Below are 25,134 nucleotides of genomic sequence, written 5' to 3' on the forward strand. Positions count from 1 at the left end.
TGTATTGAAAAAAAATGGCTCTGAGCACTATGGGACTCAACATCTTAGGTCATAAGTCCCCTAGAACTTAGAACTACTTAAACCTAACTAACCTAAGGACATCACACACACCCATGCCCGAGGCAGGATTCGAACCTGCGACCGTAGCATTCTGTATTGAGGTAGGCTTTGGAATTAGTTAACTTTTAGTAGATGAACATGGTGGAATCATTTGCTATATTACCTCTTTTATGAGTCTGAAATGCAACCATGATGAATCTAGGTGACACTAGCTGCAAAAATGTTTATTAGTCCATGTTTGTCTGCTCGCAGCCGGTAACATTGGGTACTCTAAAACCTCCCACAAGCGAAACGTCAGTGACAGAAATGTACCGGAATTCAGCACTTTTAAAAGATTTCAACGCTCCTCGTTGGATACACTGATGTCATGCATTTTCCATATTATCTTGCTGAATTTGATCATATTCCTTCTTCAGCTCCCTGAATGTATGAGTTATTAAACATCGCACTCCGCACCAGGATGAGTTTCTTTCTAGCGTTCACAATAATCTGTCTCATGTCTTCAAAGTACTCCATAAACATTTTAGAGGTATGAACACAGTAAATCGCTTCTGCAACTGTTCTCTCCTCTGGATCGTCTATGGATCATCCTGCATTTTCTAAACTATGCAAATCGGCAGGTGATGTGGAGATGTATGTTTTAAGGGTTGATGTTGTGCCGACATTGCGTGTATGGTAAATCGCAGACCCACTGAGTTCATAGCGTGTCTCTTGGAACAGGAATGCTAAAGTGTTAAGTGTAAGCTTGAATCCCACTGTATCGCTGCTGTCAGTTTTCTTGGATTACCCCTCTAGATATATGAAACTCTTGCATGGAAGTGTGAATGCATCTTGGTGCTGGATGACAATCCTAATTTCATCGATCTTGTTAAATGTGGGTGAAGCGTAAGGTTTATGACAGAAGTATTCCTGACGTATAATTCTCTCATCATTACCGTACTGGTTATACTGAGTGAGGATGTCATTGCACGATTTCAAGCCAACTGACTTAAGAAACTCGTAGTTCGCACATGGTATCACTTTGCTGTTCGGTAGCGAAGTGACATCCTGTGGATTGCGTGCACTTGTTTCATACTGTACGCCCATCCTACCTTCGAGATGATCGTACAATGATCTCCTCACCACAAAAGTCAACAATTAGGTTTTTCTGGTTCACAATACGCAACTCCAAATAACCCATTGTCTGAGATGTCACTGGAAGGTATATTGCATTGTCAAGGGGTCTCAACAACGTTGCAACTGAGGGGAAGAATCCGTAAATAGTATGAATCAGATTATGGTTGAGATAGGAGTTCGATGCAATGTTACACTCGACTATGATTGTACTGACGGGAAGTATGTCCACAGTCTGATCTGACCTGTAAAATTTACTTGGATACTTCTTCAAAACCTGCCCTTTTGTGAAAGCCAGCAGGCTCCCCATTGAACCTTTATGGTTATAGTCAGTGGTTGCATTTAAATGTATTGATGTTTGCATGTAATTCAATACCTTTTCCAGACCGTTTTAAGATTTCGTTTACATCGTCGATATCGTATGCACCTGGCTTTATTTCCATAGTATCTTTTTCACCATTAATATCCAGATGCAATTTGTTGTTAGTCTCAGTGATAGTTTGGATGCTGCTGTACGTCCCCAGTCCAAATCATGCAATACTCCATTCACCAACGCTCAAATCAATTGGGGGGAAGTAATTTGCGCACAATGCAGATGATTGTACTTTTTATGTCAAAGTGCATGACACTGCATATGAACCTCAACTGACGAAGGAATGCTTAAAGCTCCTCCTTATATAGCATGCCTCTTCTTCTTTGCAAACGCCAAAAGATACATGATGCTTAGATGTCCACAGAGGTATGTATTAAAGTCCTGATAGCGCCGTCGTAACTGCCGTCTGCTTCACATCTGCTGTGCAGCGAGATACGTTAAGTATTAACTGTATTTTTCTTACTTGTCCTTCTTCCGTCTGTTTTTGCTTTTAGGAAGCTTTAATTTTCGAGTACTACTAATAGTGTTCCATAAATTTCGTGTTTGTTTTGAATACAGTCAGAGAGAGTCCCTTTAGTCAGCTGTAGTGCCAGTAGTGCTAGTATCTGTTTTGAATACATTCCAGAGAAGTGTCTAGTAACCACAGTTTAGTCAGCTATCAGCCCCCGTTAGTGAATTAGTAGTCTAGTTAAAAGTTGATTAGCTCTCTACAGTAAATTGATTTCTTAGGATGGATAGCATGTGTGACTGCTGTTCAAATGGTTCAAATGGCTCTGAGCACTATGGGACTCAACTGCTGAGGTCATTAGTCCCCCTAGAACTTAGAACTAGTTAAACCTAACTAACCTAAGGACATCACAAACATCCATGCCCGAGGCAGGATTCGAACCTGCGACCGCAGCGGTCTTGCGGTTCCAGACTGCAGCGCCTTTAACCGCACGGCCACTTCGGCCGGCTGTGACTGCTGTGTACGGACGCAGGAGGAGCTGGCCATTGTTCGCGACAGCTGAACGTGTTGATGGCCGCAGTCAGGCGGCTCCCTCGGAATGTAGCGGCAGTGGGGAGTCTGCTGCGTCGCATGGTACACCCCAGGTGTTACATGCTTCACCTACGGTCCCTGCTGTCGAGGCATCTTCGCGGGTACCGGGCGCGGTTGGGCCACCCGCTCCCCAAGGAGAGTGGCGTGTTCAGCGTCGTTCGCGGCGCACGAGGTGGAGTGTCAATGTGGAGGCTGGCCGTGTGGCATCGCCCGCTTTGCCTGGTAGTGGACATGTGGCTGCTCCTTCAGCAAGGTCCGAGCAGGCACACGGGGGGGAGGGGTTTATAAGTGATTGGGACCTACATTGTTAGGCGGGTGATGAAACCCCTTAGGGAAATAGCGGAAAGGTCGGGGAAGAAGGCCAGTGTTCACTCTGTCTGCTTGCCGGGGGGGGGGGGGGGGGGGGCGGGTCTCATCCGATATGTGGAGGAGGCCCTGCCGGCGGGGATAGAGAGCACTGGGTGAACCCGACAGCAAATTGTTGCTCATGTCGGCACCAATTACTTCTGCCGTCTGGGTTCAGAGGTCATCCGCAGTTCATAGAGGCGGTTGGCGTAGTTGGTGAAGGCGGAAAGCCTCGTTCGCGGGGTGGAATCTGAGCTTATTTGTAGTATCGTTCGCAGAACCGATCGCGGTCCTCTGGTTTGGAGCCGAGTGCAAGGCTTCAACCGGAGGCTCAGACGAATCTGTGGTGATCTGGGGTGCAAATTTCTCGACCTTCGCTATCGGGTGGAGAAATGTATGGTCCCCCTGAATAGGTCAGGCGTGCAATACACGCAGGAAGCTACTACAAGTGTAGCGGAGTACATGTGGAGTGCAAAATGTCAAATGCGTGTGAGCCGGCCTCGGTAGCCGAGCGGTTCTAGGCGCTTCAATCCGGAACCGCGCGCCTGCTACGGTCGCAGGTTCGAATCCTTCCCCGGGCATGGATGTGTGTGATGTCCTTAGGTTGGTTAGGTTTATATAGTTCTAAGTCTAGGGGACTGATAACCTCAGATGTTAAGTCCCATAGTGCTCAGAGCCATTTTTCAAATGCGTGTGAAATCTTATGGGACTTAACTGCTAAGGTCATCAGTCCCTAAGTTTAGACAACACGTAACCTAAATTATCCCAAGGACAGACACACACACCCATGCCCACGGGAGGAGTCGAGCCTCCACCGGGACCAGCCGCACAGTACATGACTGCAGCGACTCTGACCGCTTGGCTAACCCCTCCAGGCTGTGAAGTGCACATGTGGGTTTTTTAGGTTAGAGAATTCCCTCCCTAGGCCCGACAAGACGCCTCCTGAGAAGCGACAAGGTAGGCAAAACGCAACAAGGAATAACAATATTAATATAGTAACAGTAAACTGCAGGAGCGTCTATAGAAAGGTCCCAGAACTGCTCTCATTAATAAACGGTCACAATGCCCACATGGTACTAGGGACAGAAAGTTGGAACGAACCAGATGTAAACAGTAATGAAATTCTAAATTCAGATTGGAATGTATACTGCAGAGACAGGCTGGAAAGTAAAGGGGAGGCGTGTTTATAGCGATAAAATGTGCAATATTATCGAAGGAAATTGACGAAGATCCGAAATGTGAAATAATTTGGGTGAAGGTCACGGTTAAAGCAGGCTCAAACGTGGTATTTGGGTGTCACCATAAGCCCCCTGGCTCAGCAGCTGTTGTGGCAGAGCACCCGAAGGAAAATTTGGAAAATATTTCGAGTATATTGCCAGACCATGTTATAGTTCTGGGTGGAGATTTTAATTTTCCGGATATAGAGTGGGAGACTCAAACGTTTATTACTAGTGGCAGGGCAAAGAACCCAGTGAAATATTTTTAAGGGCATTATCTGAAAACTGCCTTTAGCAGTTAAACAGAGAACCGACCTGTGGCGATAACATGTTAGACCTTCTGGTGACAAACAGAACCGAACTATTTGAAACAGTTAACGCAGAACAGGGAATCAGCGATCAAAAAAGTGGTTATTGCATCGACGATTTCAGCCGTAAATAGAAATATTAAAAAAGGTCGGAACATCTTTCTGTTTAGCAAAAGTGACAAAAGGCAGATATCAGAGTACGTGACGGCTCAACACAAAAGTTTTGTCTCAAGTACAGATCAGTGGAAAAAGTTCAAAACTATCGTAAAATATGCATTAGATGAGTATGTGCCAAGAGAGAGAGATGGAAAAGAGACACCGTTGTACCACAAGCGAGTTAGAAAACTGCTGCGGAAGCAAAGGGAGCTTCACAGCATACATAAATATAGCCAAAGTCTTGCAGACATACAAAAATTACGCCAAGCAAAATGTAATGTGAGGTGGGCTATGCGAGAGGCGTTCAATGAATTCGAAAGTAAAGGTCTATGCACTGACTTGGCGGATAATCGTAAGAAATTTTGGTCTTATGTCAAAGCGATAGGTGGATCAATACAAAATGTCCAGACACTCTGTGACCAAAATGGTACTGAAACAGAGGATGACAGACTAAAGGCCGAAATACTAAATGTCTTTTTCCAAAGATTTTTCACAGAGGAAGACTGCACCGTAGTTCCTTCTATAGATTTTCGCACAGATGACAAAATGGTAGATATCGAAATAGATGACAGAGGAATAGAGAAACAATTAAAATCGCTGAAAAGAGGAAAGGCCGCTGGACCTGATGGGCTACCAGTTCGATTTTACACAGAGTACGCGAAGGAACTTGTCCCCCCATCTTGCAGCGTTGTACCGTAGGTCTCTAGAAGAGCGTAGCGTTCCAAAAGATTGGAAAATTGCACAGGTCATCCCCGTTTTCAAGAAGGGCCGCCGAACAGATGTGCAGAACTATAGACCTATATCTCTAACGTCGATCAGTTGTAGAATTTTGGAACACGTACTATTTCCGAGTATAATGACTTTTCTGGAGACTAGAAATCTACTCTGTAGGAATCAGCATGGGTTTCGAAAAAGACGGTCGTGTGAAACCCGGCTCGTGCTATTCGTCCACGAGACTCAGAGGGCCATTGACACAGGTGGGTGCCGTTTTTCTTGACTTCCGCAAGGCGTTCGATACAGTTCCCCACAGTCGTTTAATGAACAAAGTAAGAGCATATGGAGTATCACACCAATTGTGTAGTCTCCCGAAGTAAGAGTGATTTTAGGTGTGCCGCAGGGGAGTGTCGTAGGACCGTTGCTATTCACGATATACATAAATGACCTTGTGGATAATATCAGAAGCTCACTGCGGCTTTTTGCGGATGATGCTGTGGTATATCGAGAGGTTGTTACAATGGAAAATTGTTCTGAAATGCAGGAGGATCTGCAACGAATTGACTCATGGTGCAGGGAATGGCAATTGAATCTCAATGTAGACAAGTGTAATGTGCTGCGAATACATAGAAAGAAAGATCCTTTATCATTTAGCTACAATATAGCAGGTCAGCAGCTGGAAGTAGTTCCACGAACAATACGAGACTGGAATAGAAGGGAGAACCGATAGAGGTACTCAAAGTACCTTCCGCCTTATGCCGTCAGGTGGCTTGCGGAGTATGGATGTAGATGTAGGTGTGCATGAAGATAATTGTAGAACACGTGACTTCTGTGAGTGATCTATAGTTGTAATTCTTCTGGTGTTTGCAGGTTACCAAATGAATCGAAATAGCAGACGGTACCTGCATTTTTCATAACATATGATACCCAGTGGGTGTCGGGGCCTCCAGCCACATCTAAATTAACAGTTCCACATTCATCAGTTTTCCACATAGTCTTCGGTAATGTATCCGGCATAAATACACCACGGAATCATGGTATGTTGAATTTGTATCGAGCATAATTAAAAAGATCAGTATTTGTGAGTGGACGATCTGGTAGGGCCACTAATGTGCTTCGCTTTTTTACTTATTAATAGACCTGTACGGTTTCAAGTATAGTCCTTTTCCGATGGCTGCGGCTTCGATCATGCGGTTATGTCTACTTCCCTCTTCCAGCTGCACGTTCATGACCGTTCGAGCGGTAACTGCAGCACCACCATCGACGGACCTTACCGCCGAGAGCATGGAGAGGGCCGGGATGAGCAATGGAATAAAAGAGCCAGATGTCTTGTGTATTGGTTGAACTCGAGGTGCTTTAACCGATCCTGTTCTTCATCCCGCATCTTTCTGCTTGAGTGCGTTTTTAGCGGCATACTTCACTTTCACGATACAGTTCTTCAAACAGCTCTGCCTCCCGCCCTTATCCTTCTTCTTGCTTAGTGCACAACGTGCAGCATTCACAACTCGCTTGAGATCCATCACTCCTAAACCCAACTTAGTTTTTCGTCACATTGTTTTATCAACAACAAATGCTACGATGCAGTGACCTATACCATTATCATATCTTCAACGTGTCGCCTTAACCTTATCACGTAAAATCCTATCTGCAATGTGATGACTTGATAAATCTTTATGTGTAGCGTATGCAATGCCATGTTCCATACACTCTTCGTCGAGCAGATTAACCCCCTTATCGCCTCGTGCCAAGCGTTTCTGAAGCTTTGCCTTATGTCCACAGTAGTTAAGCCCAGGAATGTGTAATTCCACTGGCAGTTTGTCTAGAATACCATCACCTCCTCTAAAGCGTCTCCTAATACGCATGTTGTGCTACTGCGGTAGTTGTGGACTATGCGCACTCATTACATAGAAAACCGTCGGCATCAATCAAACTGTTTTGTGTAGCAGGAAAACCAAGTCATTTGACCAGTGCTTTATTTCCACGACGTCTTATGACTCTCTCCACGAGAAAAACATCCGGTTCCGATCTTTTCTGCAACTCCTCGGTGTAGAAGCAGCCTGCAATTTCTTCACCTTTGCTATCCATCAGCAAATAAGTTCTAGGATTCGATCTTTGCACCTTTGAAACTTTAAATATCTCTGTTGACCCGTACGGTAGGTATGATTTCTCAAATGCCGTCTTGTGTTTTGAGATACGTACCAAATCACCTACATTAAATTTCTGTCTGCATGGACCCAGAATTTTAATGCGATAGTACACAGTATCCATGAGTCCATTATCACGAACATCGATTGGTCTCATTTTCATTTGGTATCTTTGGTTCGATTATACTGAGCAATTATTTCTGGTAGGGTATCTGTCCATTTGTATGAGCCGCGAACATCAACATTCGACCTTTTATTGTTCTGTTCTGACGCGCTACGATACTTGCCTTCAACTGAGTGAATGTTCAGTAGTGATGTATTCCATACCGCTGCATCACGCTCTTGAAATACCTATTGTAAACCGTGGTCGGTTTGGTTCAAAATGTCTCTGACCACTATGCAACTTAACCTCTGAGGTCATCAGTCGCCTAGAACTTAAAGCTAATTAAACCTAACTAACCTAAGGACATCACACACATCCATGCCCGAGGCAGGATTCGAACCTACGACCCTAGTGGTCGCTCGGTTCCAAACTGTAGCGCCTAGATCCGCACGGCCACCCCGGCCGGCCGTGGTCGGTTTGTAGGTTGTCTGGGCATCTATTCGTTCCTGTCTGCAGCAAACGCTCAAAAACATCCGCGACATTTCTACCCGTTTTCGTTTTAACAGGTAAGTCCAAGGAAATTAGGAGTATTTATCAATAACCATTAAATATATTTGAATACATTATTCTCATGTGAATATTCCCTCATATCTACAAGATCAGTTTGCCGTAAGTCAACCTAACCTTAAATCGTAACACGCCTACGAGGGTATGATTTGCGTGCTGGTTTGTGCAGTTCTCGAACTACTGTCTCCATACTTATTCGAAGATACCTCTCTCTCTAAGTTCAGAGATTACTGAAACAACCTCATTCGAATGAGCTGTATTACCTGCAGTATCTGATGCCATGAGCAGCCGTAGTCGATCTATTAGCTCGTTGGGGTCTTCATAATATATATACTACGGGAGTCGATTGTTCACTGCTTTATGCTCAATGTCAATACCATCACCTCTGCTGCTGCTGTTGTTGTTGCAGTTTTCACCATCAAGCATTTGTTTTAAAATGGTTTTATATTTCTCGTAGCTCGGGCTTTTCGCGATCTTATGCACATCAGTCATGTGCAGTATTACATGGTACGTTTCCTTATCATTAACAGAATAATTTCATCAATGTTAACACCACTGTTATCGTGCGTTTTTGTTTTCCTGAGAGCTGTAGGAGAGTTTCAGTAACCTGCTTAAGGATCTCTCTTAGTGTTTGCTGTCGATCCATATGCCCTAACCTCAGCAACCGTAATATCTCACGAACTGCCTTCCGCGCTTGAATCACTTTCTGCTTCGTTGACATCTCGGTGTATACTAATCACACATCTCCGCAGCGTTAGGCTTTATAAATCCGTTCATCTTCTTCCTCTTACTATGTACCTGCTCCCCCTTCTCAACAACAAGGAACTCTACATCTATTTCCCCTTCAATATCCTCGACCTTTCAGTTAAATCAGTTACTTTCTTACCGTTCTCAGTAACTAATTCATTTACACATTCACCATTCTCAGACGAGCCTGGTAATATGTCTCTAGTTCCCTGCTCATACCTCCGACTTTATCCACAATAGCCTGAATTTTCGCATCCATGTACGGACGAATGTTCCGTCTGTGTACACCCATTCTCTCGGGTTGAGAGCTAGACATGCGTGTGAATATGTCCATGGTGCAGCTTATACTGATGTACTATCCTCCCTTACCGTGCTATATATCCAAAACTGTTGAAAGTTTCGCCTGTATCTGCCATCACTCAGTTTTATTGGTTTATCTATAACGCGAAACCCATACTGTGAATGATTGCAGCAATCAGCACATATCTTTACAAAATCATTGAACGACATGTCAGTTCAGACATGTGCCTGGTAAATGTCTTTTAAAATCAGATTGTCCTGTTCATGGCTATAATGAGGTTTGCATTATCCCTAACTAACTGTTTCGGGATTCTGGAATATGTTTGGCTTAGATAAAATATATCAGCACCCATATCACGAGAGAACCAGAAATATATTCGAATTTGGCCTTTGTTTCCACAGCAACATCGTCCTTTTCCAGCCATTTCTTTGGAAGAAGTGGCGGTCGTATGACTTCGGTTAGTGGAGGTAGCCCAAGTGCCATTTTCTCCCTCCATTATCGTAGGTTAGTTGAGGTAGCCGTGTTATGTTGCATTGTGCTGATGGAACTTGAACTTCCCCCATTTTCTGGGTTAGGGGAAGGGGAGGCGAGGGGAGGGAGGTTAATTAATTGATCACTTTAATTAAGAAGTCAATCAAATCTATAAGAGTGAGCCGAGCTATTCCAATAACTCACGCCTGTATCAGCAAGGAGGGAGGGGGGTCAGGGAGTCGATGGGGAAACAATAGGTTAAGTGCATGTCATTCAAAGAAAGGATCCTTTGAGCAGAACAATAGGTTAAGTACCTCTCAATTAAAGGAGTACAATAGATATGCCCCTGAGTGCATAACTGCCCCTGATGTAGGCGACCCACACTAACAAAATGGGTTAAAATGGCCTGCCCCTACTACTGATAGTAATTCTGGAAGTTGGTAGCCTGTCCTCACCTCAAAATGAGAAAATTTTGGATAGAAAATCCATCGAAAAATGGGAACGAATAGGACCGCAATTCCCTCGAGTATCTAAACTAACATCACACAGGTCCTATCAAAATGCTATATATTTAATGTGGCAATAACTTTCTTCTAAAAACCCCTTCTGTAAAAGTAATTATAATGTATCCATCTGTCATAACGCGACTACAAACACAAGTGATCTGACAATACTAGACAGGAAGGGGAACGGTGCTGTTTTTACCTGATAATAATTTTAAAATTAAAGTTTACCATCTGTTTTGTCCTTAAAACCTGAGCAAGAAACGATAGGTAGCTTTTTACTAGACGATTGTTTACCATAAGACATTTTAGTCGGTAGTGCAATCTAATGACTGAGTTTAGAATCTCAAGAATGAATGCATGCTAGAGTCCATTATAAGCTTTTTCCGCATTTTCAGAGGTTTTGCTGTTTCTAGACATGAAGAGTGTTTTGTGCTACATTCGTAAATATTTCACGTTCTATATATTTAGTTGTTGTCTTTCATATTAAACCTATTTGGGGGATATTCTTAATTCTTCAAATACAGAATTTTATGCTCAGTGAAATTCTACATATTTTTAAAACTAGTTATGTAAACGTGTCGAGCACATACGTTGTCTTTTGCGCACTACCTTGGACCGTGAAACATAAGGAGGCCATTTCTCACGGAAAGTGATACTTGCAAATTAACTGAATTGGTTTAATGTTAACAATGTTTTGAAAATGAAAATTTTTGTTAGTTTCGAATAACTTCAGATTCAAAATGTATTTAAATTTTACTTGGTTTTTGATAGCCCTTCTGTCTAATCTGGTTTCACTTAATGATTGTTAGTGTGCTGTAGAGTAGTAATGTAACTAAATGCATTGCTAACAAAATTTTCTCGATTACAAGGGTTCAAGATTTAAATACAACATCGCTTCTTAGGAATATGTTTCCACGTCTGAAAAAACCTTACTTTTCCGGTGTAATTCTTCTAACTTCAGCAAGACTGCAGCGGACAAAAAATTAATGCACTCATTTTCAAACTGAAGAAGAAAATTCGGCTGGTTAAAGGTGCAAGAGCTGCTTGGTACAACAGTCTCCCCTACAATCAGACATTAAGTGTGCCTTTAAGGACGTTTCTGATTAATTACATCCGACTCTTTCTAAAATTACTCGCCTGTTTATGCTATTGATACTCATGTTTCTTCTGTGGTGTACTGTAAATATATTTCTAGAGTTGGATGTTCAAGGTTTTTCAGATATGTAATGTTTGTGAGTTATATACTGTTTTACGATCTTCCCGCCCTCCCCACCATCCCTCTCCATCCATCGTTGCTTCCCTCCCTCTAGCCCTATTTCCCCCCCCCCTCCCGCTCTCCCACCTCTTCCCCCTCTCTACCCCCTCTTTCATTTTGGTATTGTCCCCACTTTTGCCGGAAGCTTTCCTTAGCCTAAGCGTTGCCTAAGTGACACTGTACATTCTTGAGCAAACACGAAATGACAATAATCATGTTCTGTATGTTTTAATAATTATGAATATGAAATTTTGTCACTGACTCAAACCTTTCGGCTATATTTTAATGTATCTCGGCCACAACATGAAACCCAATAAGTTAGAATAAGTTTTTGTATTCTAAACGAGGTATTATAGTATTCATACACACACATATACTCCCTCTCTCTCACTCTCTCCCACACACATATATACACTCATGCTCATAAATTAAGGATTATGCTGAAACATAGTGAAACAACGCTCTGGTGGGCGGTTTGCGGGTTTCAATCACCTCGAGGTATGAACATGTGGAGCATTTGATCTGCGGTCGTGGCACGGTGGCACTGGCAGCAGTCCACATATGCAGAGGTGTGTTGGTGCATGTCAGAGTACGGTGCAGCGAATAAGTGTGCAGACGTTTTGAGACGTACTAATGGTGACAGTGTGTTGAAAATGGCTCAAAGACCACATATCGATGACGTTATGAGAGGTAGAATACTAGGGCGACACAGCAGGTCGTAGCACGGGCCCTCTGTGTGCCACAAAGTGTGATCTCAAGTTTATGGCAACGATTCCAGCAGACAGTAAACGTGTCCAAGCGCTACAGTACGGGACATCCACAGTGTTCAACACCACCATCACCACCATCAGTGCCCGCAGACGGCCACGGAGGACTGCAGTTAGCCTTGCTCGGGACCATACCGCAGCCACTGGTACAGTTGTCTCCAGACACACGCTCTACAGACGACTGAACAGACATGGTTTATTCACCCGGAGACCTGCAAGGTGAGTTTCACTGACCCCTGGTCACAGGAGAGCCCCTAAAGCCAGGTGTCTAGAACACAGTACATGGTCATTTGAACAGTGGTCCCAGGTTATGTTCACGGACGAGTCCAAGTATAGTCTGAACAGTGATTCTCGCCAGGTTTTCACCTGGCGTGAACCAGGAACCAGATAACAACACCTTAATATCCTTGAAAGGGACCTGTATGGAGATCGTGGTTTGATGGTGTGGGGTGGGATTATGATTGGTGTACGTACACCGCTGCATGTCTTTGACAAAGGAACTGTAACAGGTCAGATGTATCGGGATGTCATTTGCACCAGTATGTCCGCCTTTTCAGGAGTGCAGTAGGGTCCACCTTCCTCCTGATGGATGATGACAGTCCCACTGAGCTTCCATCCTGGAGGAGTACCTTGAAACAAAAGATATGAGGCGAATGGAGTAGCCTGCCTGTTCTCAAGACCTAAACTCTCGGCCGACGTATCGCTGCAAGTCTTCAAACCCCTACGACACTTCAGGAACTCCGACAGCAGCTGCTCGACCACCTGATACAGAGTATGCCAACCAGTTGGCATACTCTGTATACACATACTATGTATGTGTGCATGGTGATCACATTCCATATTGATGTAGGGGTATATGCGCAGGAAACAGTGGCGGTATGTAGCAGATGTGTTTCGGGTCGGTTTTCTCAACTTATCACCAATACCATGGTCTTACAGATCTGTGTCATGTGTGTTCCCTATGTGCCACATTCTGCAATTATTCTTAATTTATGACCATGAGTGTGTATATATATATATATATATATATATATATATATATATATATATATATATATGTGTGTGTGTGTGTGTGTGTGTGTGGGTGTCAACTTGTTTACGTCGTCAGTATTTCCCTCTGAAGAAGATGTTCTTATAAACGTTAAGAAGTATTAATAAACCTTAAGTTTTACAACTGATTGGCTTTGTTACTTCTACAAGAGGATCCGATTGTTTTGGTATTTACTTTGTACTTTTTCCTTTACTGATGTTACGTTTTTATTCATCAGACTTCGTAAGAAGTCAAATTTTAAATTCTTACAAGCAAGTGCATAATGATTCCTCTTACTAGCTTTAAACATCTTCAGTGAATCATTACTTACATTGTTATCTATTACGGCTATATTAGCTAAAAAAATAAGTTCCTGTCATAAAAACTTCATTACTCTAACCTGTTTTTAAAGGCGTACTGCTAACAGCAGTCTCTGCTATAGCACAAATACACAAGCCACCGTTAACTTTGGGGAATCGCCGTTAGATTGTTTTGGTAATGTTATTTAAGAACAATGTGTGTTGTTGGCTGTGGAGGTGTTCCTCTTGTTCTGCCACGTCAGCACCCACTGTGTACTCAGATGAAACAAATATTGCGCTGCACATATGTGGAAGTTACTTCAATAAACATCTACAGACACCGTTAGTAAAACAACGCAGCAGCGCTAGGAAGTATATTTTTTCAGCTGTCACGAAAGGAAATACATCCTTCACAACTCGACTGTTATTGCACAGCAATAAGGCAGAGTAAAAGCACGACACGCACGTGACGTCATCGACATCCTGGTGGCGCAGTGAGTGAATCCGCCTGTTCGCTGGCCGGTGTCGTCCTGAGGCGCGTTCTACTTTTAGGGCGGCCACCGTCTGGGAGGCGGTCACTGGCGAGATTAATGGCCCTTCATTACGCTGCTCAAAAACTTTAATCCACTCGCGACTAGCGGCAGCTGGAGCTGAATCATTCTTCGAATGGCTGCTGAAAGTAATAAATTACGGGAAAAATGCTCTTACGCTAACCGAGTGTTAAGCCTGCAAATTTGGAAAGTAATTTCTGAGGACGATGATCTCAACTTTATTTCCTGTCCCGCGTTGAGCGTTTCATCACTCGTGTCACTATCGATAATTTTAGCGACTGGGCTTCGATATACCAGCGTGGTTCCTGAATTCTATTTAAATCTGTATTGTTGTAGTCAGATGGAAACTAAACCGAAGGGCACCGTAATAATACAGCTGAACACTCCAATGTGCACAGAAAAGGATGCTGTAGTTTGTTTTGTTCAATGGCGCAAAAACAACTCAGGTCATACGCGGCCATCTCAGAATAGTAGAACTCTAAGACGAAAAAGGAGTTAAAAGCGACAACACGTTAAGCCCAATCGACGGAAGGAAAGACAGTTAAAGCCTAGGAATTCCTCATGGAGAAAGGTTGATGAAAGTTGCTATACAGATAACAGAGGTCCTGAACTAAATGTCCTTCGCCATATTGCTGGGACGGATTAAAAGTAAAATGAAGTCAACAGCCGACGAGTAGTTCACTAAAACGGCCGATATCTCAGGCGGCAAACATAAATTTGAACGTAAGTACTTAAAGAAAAGGGCGTTCGGTTAAGGTATGGCGAACCGTCAAAGATTTAAGGCAATGAGTAATGGAAAGGACATGTGGGAAATGAAAAACGGATTGTTATGTGTGATTGGAATGCGCCTGTGGGTGAACAGCCGAAAAGGGGATTGTCAGCAGCTATGGACACGAAAACAGAAATGAAAGAGGGGCCCGACTAATTGAATTCCTCTCGAGGCACCAGTCGGTTGTTGAAAACTTACTTTTACAACATCACAAGCGAAGGCAATACATCTGTATGTCCCTGGAGACTTTCGGAGATAATAGGTCCATTGCATTTCAGTTAAATCCTGTTTTAGAAATCAAGTAAAAAACTACAAGAGCTATCCATCTAAAGACAGACATAGTGACCACAACCTGGTTCTAATGAAAATTTCATGCAGATTCAAATGTCTGAAGAAAATGACGGTCAAGTAGAAACAGAAAATAGAAAAGACTGAAAATGGAGAGGCTGTCAAGGTATTATACACAAGAAAAACACAACTAGCTAAAATGTTCCAACATGGCTTAGTAAAAGAAAACTGGGAGCAAATAAAACCTGGTATGTAGAAAGAATCTGAAGAACATAAAGCTAGTGGAAATGGGTTATAGCTGGTGTTATTTAGCTTAGCGAAAAGAGAAGACTGTACAAAGTTGGATGTATGTTCCTATGGGACCAAATTACTGGGGTCACCGGTCTCTAGGCTTACACACTACTTAAGCTAACTTAAACTAAGTTACGCTAAGGACCACACACACAGTTATGTCAGAAGGAGGACTCTAATCGCCGACCTGAGGAGCCGCGCGAATCTGGGCAAGGCGACCCCGACCGCACGGCTACCCCGCGGCCACTGTACAAAAATGCAACTCGAGGTCAAAGGAAAGTTGATTACAGAGCACTAAGGAATTTGGCCAACAGAGAAGGCAGAAAAGCAAACGACAGTTTTCTTGAGAAATGTGCAGAAAAGCTGAAGAAAATATGCGAAATGGATGAACTGTTATAGCATGCAGCACAGTCAAAAATCCTTCTTTTTTTTCCAAACGCAAAAATGAATCTCTGGTTCAGTAGAAAACAAAGAGGAGAAAAGGCTGCTTGGTCAAGACTTGGTGTAGAGATGGAAAGAATACACTGAGGAGCTGTAATGACGGTACACCTTTATCGGATGAAGTACTAGGAGGAGGACAGAAAGACACGAAAAAGACAATGGCGACGACACTTCGCAAGAAGAACGTGAGAAAGCTCTTGAGCATCTATAAAGGACCAAAGTACTGATGGCATTCCTGTTGAAGTTATCAAGAATGTTGGTGACAGCATGCAAATGATGCTGCTGAAACACTTTAGGTCTATCTACAACACAAGAGAGATACCAACCGACTTCAGGAAATGCATCAAGGTTCCCGTAACGAAGAAGGCGGCAGCTGCAAAATTTCAACATTACCGACCCTTAAGCCTAATATTACATGCAAAAAAAATTCACTTAGAGGTAACTATGAGGAAATTTCTAAGTGGACGTTATGCTGAGGTCAGCTTGGATTTAGGAGAGGATTGGGAACAAGAGAGGCGATTCAGGCACTGAGAATGATTTTTTTTTTGGGGGGGGGGTGTTCTAGATAATTTTGTGGACATTTCTCTAGTATTTGGATGTCATGAATGCGTAAGCATCTTTGTGCAGTTTGAAATTATAATCGCACAGTGTCATCAGAGTTGCCTAGAGGTTTGCTTGATCCGTCTCTGCTTTGAAAGATGCGTGGGAGATGATGCACACTGTTAATCATGAGATGAGGAGACACAGTGGAACACTGAGGAAGTGGAACATGTTGATCTACAGATTAATTATTTGAGATGAGGAGAGAGATTGACGCTTTTTGTGAAGAATACTTTATTATGATGATTTTGATGAGTAGTAGAAGAGGACGTAATTGATTTCAGATTTTGTACTTTGTTGCGGCGAATTTTGGGTCAGACATCCAGTGACTTGAGTGGAAGGGAAGATAAACAGCAATGCATAATTTTCAATTTGAATTTGGCGACAGGAATAACTGTTGAATATTTAACGTCATTTTTGCAGTTTTGAAAATATCTCATTTGATGTTAAGGGCTACTTGTGTTAGTCCACTCTAGCACTCTAATTTTTTGTGTGTAATAATGATTTTGAACCAACGAAACAGATCATTTTTAATGTATAACTTTTATAATCAGAAAACTAATTACATTTGATGTAAGTCATTGTACGAAAGTCATTGTCCGGAACCAAAGTTCATGTCAAAATACGAGTTAGCTCTTTGCTTATCCCTATTTGGTACAAAACATGCGTGCCTTGCATATTTTTTTTTTAAAAAAAGAAAGTTATTGCATTTACACAGCCCATTTCAATCGACAGTTGTAGCTCAGCAAATGTGACGCACTATCAACACAAGAGCAATGCCACGGCGAGTCTATTGTGCAACAGGTAAGCAAAAATCTAATAAAAAAGGGAACACTGAGTTTTTTCAGAACCAATTGATAAGTTTAAAAATTTAATGATACGTAGTGTTAAATTCAGGCAGTATTCTTGCCATTCTGAATGTTTAAACAGACAGGAAACCAAATATGTACTTTCAAGCTACTTTCTCGTTGTCAGATTTTGCAAGATTTTATCACAGTCGAATTCTTATGTTCAAAGTTTAGAAATTCCTATGTTGAAAATTCCTACTAAAGTGTGTTAGATCAAGACTGGCACTCTGCCTCTACAGGAGTGAAGTGGCTATGATTAGGAATTTTCATCAGCAGTAAGAAGCACATAGTAGGAAAACCACGATGTGCCCTCCAACCCGTACAATCAATGCTTACATCAAGGAAACTGCAGACCAGGTTCGCGGGACCCTTGAGGTTGGAATCAAAATTAATGGGCAGAGAATAATGCTGTGCTAAACAGGTGATTTTGCTGTGGTGATACGAAAGGTCTTGCAAATCATTTTCTGTAAACACTATGTTATGAGAAAAAATAAGTGGACTGAAGTAATGACATGCAGTACTGAAGAAGACTACGAATCTTTAAGAATTTCAAGAAAGCAAGTAGAAGAGATAGATAAATGTACCTATTTGCGAAGCAGTATCACAAGGCGTGTTAGAACGCGGAAAGAAATTGTGAGGGGAATGAAGCAGGCCAAACATGAATTTAATTTGAAAAAGAACATACTCAAATGCAAGACTCTCAGTTTGAAAGTAAGGGAACGGACATCGAAGCAGTTGTTTGGAGTGTAACCCAAGACGGATGCGAAACTTAGACAATACGAAAACAAGACAGAAAATGGCTACAAGGGCTGAAGATTCTGTGCTACAGATGGTCGATGAAGATCAGCTGTAGAGGCAGGTTTACCAACGAAGAGGTGCTGAAAAAACTACAGCAAATCAGATTTCTGTCCACGCATATCGAAATAAGAACATCAAAAGTATCCGGACACCCCCAGGAAAATTCGTTTTTCATGCTAGGTGCATTGCGCTGCCAGCTATTGCCAGGTACTCCGTATCAGCGACCTCAGTAGTCATTAGAAATCGTGAGAGAGCAGAATGGGGCGCTCCGCAGAACTCACGGACGTCGAACGTGGTTAGGTGATTGGGTGTCAATAGTGTCATACGTCTGTACACGAGATTTCCACACTTCTAAACATTCCTAGATCCACTGTTTCCGATGTGATAGTGAAGTGTAAACGTGAAGGGACACTTACAGCACAAAATCGTACAGGCTTATCTCATCTGTTGACTGACTGAGACTGCCGACAGTTTAAGAGGGTCGAATGCGTAATACGCAGACATCCCTCCAGATCATCAAACAGGAATTCCAAACTGCATCAGGATCCACTGCAAGTACTTTGGCAGTTAGTTTGGAAGTGAGAAAACGTGGATTTCATGAACGAGCGACTGCTCACAAGCCACACATCACGCCAGTGAATGCCAAAAGACGCCGCGCTTGCTGTAAAGAGCGTAAACATTGAACAATCGAACAGTGGAAAGACGTTGTGTGGAATTACAAATGCTGGCCGGGGTGGCTGAGCGGTTCTTGGCGCTTCAGTCTGGAACCGCGTGACCGCTAAGATCGCAGGTTCGAATCTTGCCTTGGGCATGGATGTGTGTGATGTCCTTAGGTTAGTTAGGTTTAAGCAGTTCTAAGTTCTAGGGGGCCGATGATCTCAGATGTTCCCGTAGTGCTCACAAGGGAACCTCTCCATCGCACCCCCCTCAGATTTAGTTATAAGTTGGCACAGTGGATAGGCCTTGAAAAACTGAACACATTAATCGAGAAAACAGGAAGAAGTTGTGTGGAACTATGAAAAAAATAAGCAAAATATACAAACTGACTAGTCCACGTGTAAGATAGGCAACATCAAGGATAACGTGGGCTCAGGAGCGTCGTGGTCCCGTGGTTAGCGTGAGCACCCGCGGAACGAGAGGTCCTTCGCTCAAGTCTTCCCTTGGGTGAAAATTTTAATTTCTTTATTTTCGCAAAGTTATGATCCGTCCGTTCGTTCATTGACGTTTCTGTTCATGTAATAAGTTTAGTGTCTGTGTTTTGCGACCGCACTGCGAAACCGTGCGATTAGTTGACGAAAGGACATGCCTCTCCAATGGGAACCGAAAACATTTGATCGCAACCGATTCCTCCAATGGAAAACACGTCTGATATATTCTATACGACACTGGTGACGGCATGTGCTTCACATGACAGGAATATGTTGTCGACCCACCTAACTTGTACACTTGGCGAATGGGTAAAAAGATTCTTCTACCTTGCCCGATTTAGGTTTTCTTGTGGATGTGATAATCACTCCCAAAAAAGTGATGAAAACATAAGAGTTTGTCACATAAACTGCAACAAATGAATGCAACAGTTTCACAGTCGCACAGTTTTGCCTGTGGTCTGTCAAAACATTTGTTTTTAACGTTTTCAAATTTTTCCGTGTGTAGACCGTCAAATCCTGCATATGTCCAAGCAAATCTGAACATGTCCTGGAATTTTGGAGAGCGAAGTTGATTATGTGTGAGTGCCTGAACTTTGATAATTGTCTGAAAACAAAAAATTAAACTTTTCACTCGAGGGCAGACTTGAACCAAGGACCTCTCATTCCGGAGGTGCTCACGCTAACCACGGGACCACGGCGCTCCTGAGCTCACATTATCCTTGATGTTGCCTATCGTGCGCATGGACTACTCAGTTTGTATATTTTGCTTATTTTTTTCACAGTTCCACACAACTTCTTCCTGTTTTCTCGATTGATCTGTGTTCAGTTTTTCAAGGCCTATCCACTGTGCCAACGTATAACTAAATCTGAGGGGGGTGCGATGGGGAGGTTCCCTTGTCAGAGCCATTTGAACCATTTTTTTAATGACAAATCATTGTACACAATGTAGCGGTCCGATGGCAGGGTGTGGGTACTGTGAATGCCCGGTGAACTTCATCTGCTAGCGTGAGTAGTGCCAACAGTAAAATTAAAAGGCTGTGGTGTTTTGGTGCGGTCATGTTTCTCGTGGAGGGGGCTTGCACTCATTGTTTTGCACGTGGCACTATCACAGCACAGGCCTACATTGATTTTTTTAAGAACCTTCTTGCTTGCCACTCTTGAAGAGAAATTCTGGGCTGGCGACTGCGTGTTTCAACACGATCGAGCTCCAGTTCATAAGGCACGGCCTGTGGGGGAGTGGTTACACGATAATAACATCCCTGCAATGGACTGCCTGCACCGAGTCCTGACCTGAATCCAATAGAACACGTTTGGGATGTTTTAGGACGCCGACTTCGTGCCAGGCCTCACCGACCGACATTGATACCTCTCCTCAGTGCAGCACTCCGTGAAGAATGGGCTGCCATTCCCCAAGAAACGTCCCAGCACCTGACAGAACGTATGCCTGCGGGAGTGGAAGCTGTCATCAAGGCTAAGGGTGGACCAACACCATACTGAATTCCAGTATTGCCGATGGATGGCGCCACGAACTTGTAAGTCTTTTTCAGCCAGGTGGTGGTGGTGGTTAGTGTTTAACGTCCCGTCGACAACGAGGTTATTAGAGACGGAGCGCAAGCTCGGGTTAGGGAAGGATTGGGAAGGAAATCGGCCGTGCCCTTTCAAAGGAACCATCCCGGCATTTGCCTGAAACGATTTAGGGAAATCACGGAAAACCTAAATCAGGATGTCCGGAGACGGGATTGAACCGTCGTCCTCCCGAATGCGAGTCCAGTGTGCTAACCACTGCGCCACCTCGCTCGGTTTCAGCCAGGTGTTCGGATACTGTTGATCACATAGTGTACTTAAAGACATAGCGAAATCCCTGGGATTATGGAAGAAGAAGCTCTTGAGGGAAAGAATCGCAGGAAAATACCAAGGATGTCATGATTAGACCACCTGGAAATGCAAAGGAAGACAGGCAGCAGAGAGCGGAATAGCGTATTGCTATAGACCAACCACTGGTCTGAACACTAAAGACAGTATAGGAAAAAAACTTTGGAGGGGCGTCAAATGATCACCGTAACCAATTGTGTAGGCAGAGGAATACTGCGTTGAAAACGTACGCTGTGAGCTAATAAATGCAGACTGAGACTGAGGAATCATTGAATGATCTGTGTGCCTGTCGCTGATGAAATTTTACAGGGGCGGTTCGTATCTCGAAATCAAACTAATGTTAATTTTTTTGTTCGTGAAAAGCTAACGCCTAACTGTTCAAAAAAAATATATCAGTTTTATGATTTACAAATTCCTTACAGCGGCGTACATCGTCTATCGTTATAGGCTCTGCTAGGAACTAAAACATAGGTGATACCATAATGAATTCGTGATTAACTCTTGTTTTGATTTCGCCACTTCCAATGCTTTCCAGTAGTTCTGTATGTCCAACCACACGTATCTACGTGTGATTGGTGCAGATTTTAAATTAAACTTCTCTGGTTTTCCAAATTTGCAAGTAGTTTCTCTTCCCTGCATCTACCCCATCATCAGTTTTGTGTGATAGGACATGAATCGGTTTGACGATCGAACCCGGTAACTAATTAGTTCTAAATATTGCACTTATTTCAAAACTACTTATAAGACTTCGGTGAGCACAACACGACTGAATGCTTCTCATTGATACAAACGATTCTGTTAGGAGAGCTTAATGAACACTGAAGACCCAAAGAAATTAGTATAGGCATGCGTATTCAAATACAGAGATAAAAAACAGCAGATTACGATCCTGCGGTCGCCAACGCCTATATAAAACAACAAGCGCAGTTGTCAGATCCGTTACTGAAAGTGCTGATTTTCCCGTATGACCATTCCACGTCTGTACCGTGAATGTCAGGAATCAGGTAAAACATAAAATATCCGTCATTACTGCGGCCGGAGAAAGATCCTGCAAGAATGGACCGACGACGACTGAAGAGAATCGTTCATCGTGACAGAATTGCAACCCTTCCCCAAATTGCTGCGAATTTCAATGCTGAGCCATCAACAAGTGTCAGCGTCCGAACCATTAAACGACACATCATCGATATGGGCTTTCGGAACCGAAGGCCCACTTATGTTCCCTTGATGATTACGCGACACAAAGCTTTACGCCTCTCCTCGGCCGCCAACACCGACATTGGACTATTGATGACTGGAAACATGTTGCCTGGTCGGACGAGTTTGGTTTCAAATTGTATCGAGCGGATGGGCGCGTACAGGAATGGAGACATCCTCGTGAATCCATGGACGCTGCATGTCAGCAGGGGATTGTTAAAGCTGGTGGAGGCTCGTTAATGGGGTGGGGCGTGTGCAGTTGGAGAAATTGGCACCCTTGATACTTCTAGATTCGACTGTGACAGGTGACACGAACGTATGCATCCTGTTTGAACACCTGCATTCATTTGTGTCCATTGTGTATTCCGACGGGCAATTCCAACAGGACAATGCTACATTCCACGCGTCCAGAATTGCTTCAGAGTGGCTCCAGGAACACTATTCTGATATTAAACACTTTCGCTGGCTACCAAAATTCGGAACATGAACACTATTGAACATATCTGGGATGCCTTGCAACGTGTTGTTCAGAAGAGATCTCCACCCGCTTGTACTCCTACGGACTTGTGGACAGCCCTTCAGATTCGTGGTTTCAATTCTCTACAGCACTACTCCACGCATTAGTCGAGTCCATGCCACCTCGTGTTAGGCACTTCTGTGTTCTCGCGGGGGCCGTAGGTGGTATTAGGCAGGTGTACCAGTTTCTTTGGCTCTTCAATATAGTTCCACTATGAAAATCGAAATTTAACTGATCGGAATAGCTGATTTTACTATGACAATAGACGACGTATAGTAAAGGATTTGCGTATACTTTATTACGGTTTCGACACATATACGAAATTCTAAACGGTTCGAAATACTGCTTGGTTATAATCAGGGTGGGACGTTCGCAAAACTGACCGAAAGTATCTATTTTAAATATATATGTATTATCTATTAGTAGAACTCATTGACAAAAATTTCTCAAAGTTTCATCGATGAAACAGTATTCGGAGTACCTGGAAAATAACGAAATGAGTACAGCTACCTTCCTGCCACGTCCATTTTTTGAAGCAAAATTCAATACCAGCTCAATGAACAAAGATTGTGTGAATTACTTCCAAACAAACTTGCGCGGGATTCTAGAAGGCTATGATATACACTTTTCTGATATACAGATCATCTATGACTCTGTTCCGTATCTTAGAAATAATAACAAACTAGCTGCTTTGTCTTGTAGACAACCATGGAAAATTAGGATGAACGTATTAGAGAGAAAGGGCTTCAAGGTAGGACATATCACTATAGAGACCGTTTGAGAAAAAAAGACACTACCCTGAAGTATTCTCGCAACGACGGCGATCACATCACAATACTTTTGAATCTGTCTCAAGCTGTTAAAATATCTGTGTATCATGCTTTGATGGTTGCATAATACAGGATGTTTCACTGCTGTAAAGGTATTGTTATAGATGAAGTGTTAATTAAAATAACAAACTGAACAAATCATGAAGACATTTTTTGTTTATGCAGAACCACAGAAGACAACGGATCTCTTTTCTTAAATAGTTCTGTAATTACCCCTTTCTATGAAGTTTGGGTGGTGGCATTCGGTACCGCTTTGTGACTTTTCAGAAAAATGCATTCAACATTACACGACAGTATCCACATTATAAAAATGTATGTATGTTTGTACGTATGTATATTCTGCATCTCCTCCAAAACTAGCCGACAGATTTCCACCAAATTTGGTTTATATATCACTTACTACCTAGAAAGTATCTCTGCCGGTTTAATAACTACTAGCACTTCTATCGGCGACCCTCCACTCTGCCGAGCGCTGCTCGCGAGTGGGGTGGACTCAGTCCTTGTGAGGCAAATTGAGGAGCTACTTGTCAGCGAGGTAGCGACTCCGCTCACGAAAACTGACAGCAGCCGAGACAACAATGTGCTAACTAACTACATACCCCTCCATATCCACATCCAGTGACGCCTTTCGGTAGAGGATGACACGGCGGTCAGTCACTATCGTTGGGACTTCTGCGGCCTGTTTGGACGGAGTTAAACTCACTGACAACGAACATAAAATGATGAAAGAATAGACGTTTATCGCATACTGTTATCGCTGTTCACGAAATAAAACTGACGTATCAGGGATGGCGTTTTAATTTGTTACTTCTTTACTAAGTGTATTCGCAACAGACATTGCAGACGTTATTCACATATACCGCTTACTACACCTGCAAAATTATAATCATTGTACGACTCCCACTTCAGTCGATATGACGTCGTAAACACTGAGATGAGTGAAGAACTGCTGCATTATCAATGACGTATAAATTTACTATTTCCTTGCTACTAACTCTATTCTCAACAGTTTCGGACACAGTATTGACATACGCCGTTCAATGAACCTACAAAATTATACCATTGTACAACGGATAGTTCATGGGATATGACGTTATAAACATTTAGCTACATGAAAACGAACTGCAAGGCGAAATTTATTAGAGATTTGGGTGAACTATGTGTACACATTTGTGTGAAATGTGTTAAATATATGTTGATTATATGTGACATGTGTGTACGTAGATAAAGCCATAGGTAAGGACCACCTCCTAAGCCCCTGGATCTATTTGAACCAAACTAGGTATATATAGTGTGACTTCGTATGTACATCTATGTACCTCCAGAAGCACGTTGCTTCCAACGCTGAAGTCCTCAGTGCCCTATCCTTGAAGCCCTCCATAAATAAACTGGTGAGTAAATAAAAAAAAAAGGAACCAGAAACCTTCTTTCGGAGAGGGACAGATAGATGGGACGAAGGAGGACATAAG

The sequence above is a fragment of the Schistocerca nitens genome, chromosome 2 (genome assembly GCF_023898315.1).
Source record: "Schistocerca nitens isolate TAMUIC-IGC-003100 chromosome 2, iqSchNite1.1, whole genome shotgun sequence".
Taxonomy (NCBI): Eukaryota; Metazoa; Arthropoda; class Insecta; order Orthoptera; family Acrididae; genus Schistocerca; species Schistocerca nitens.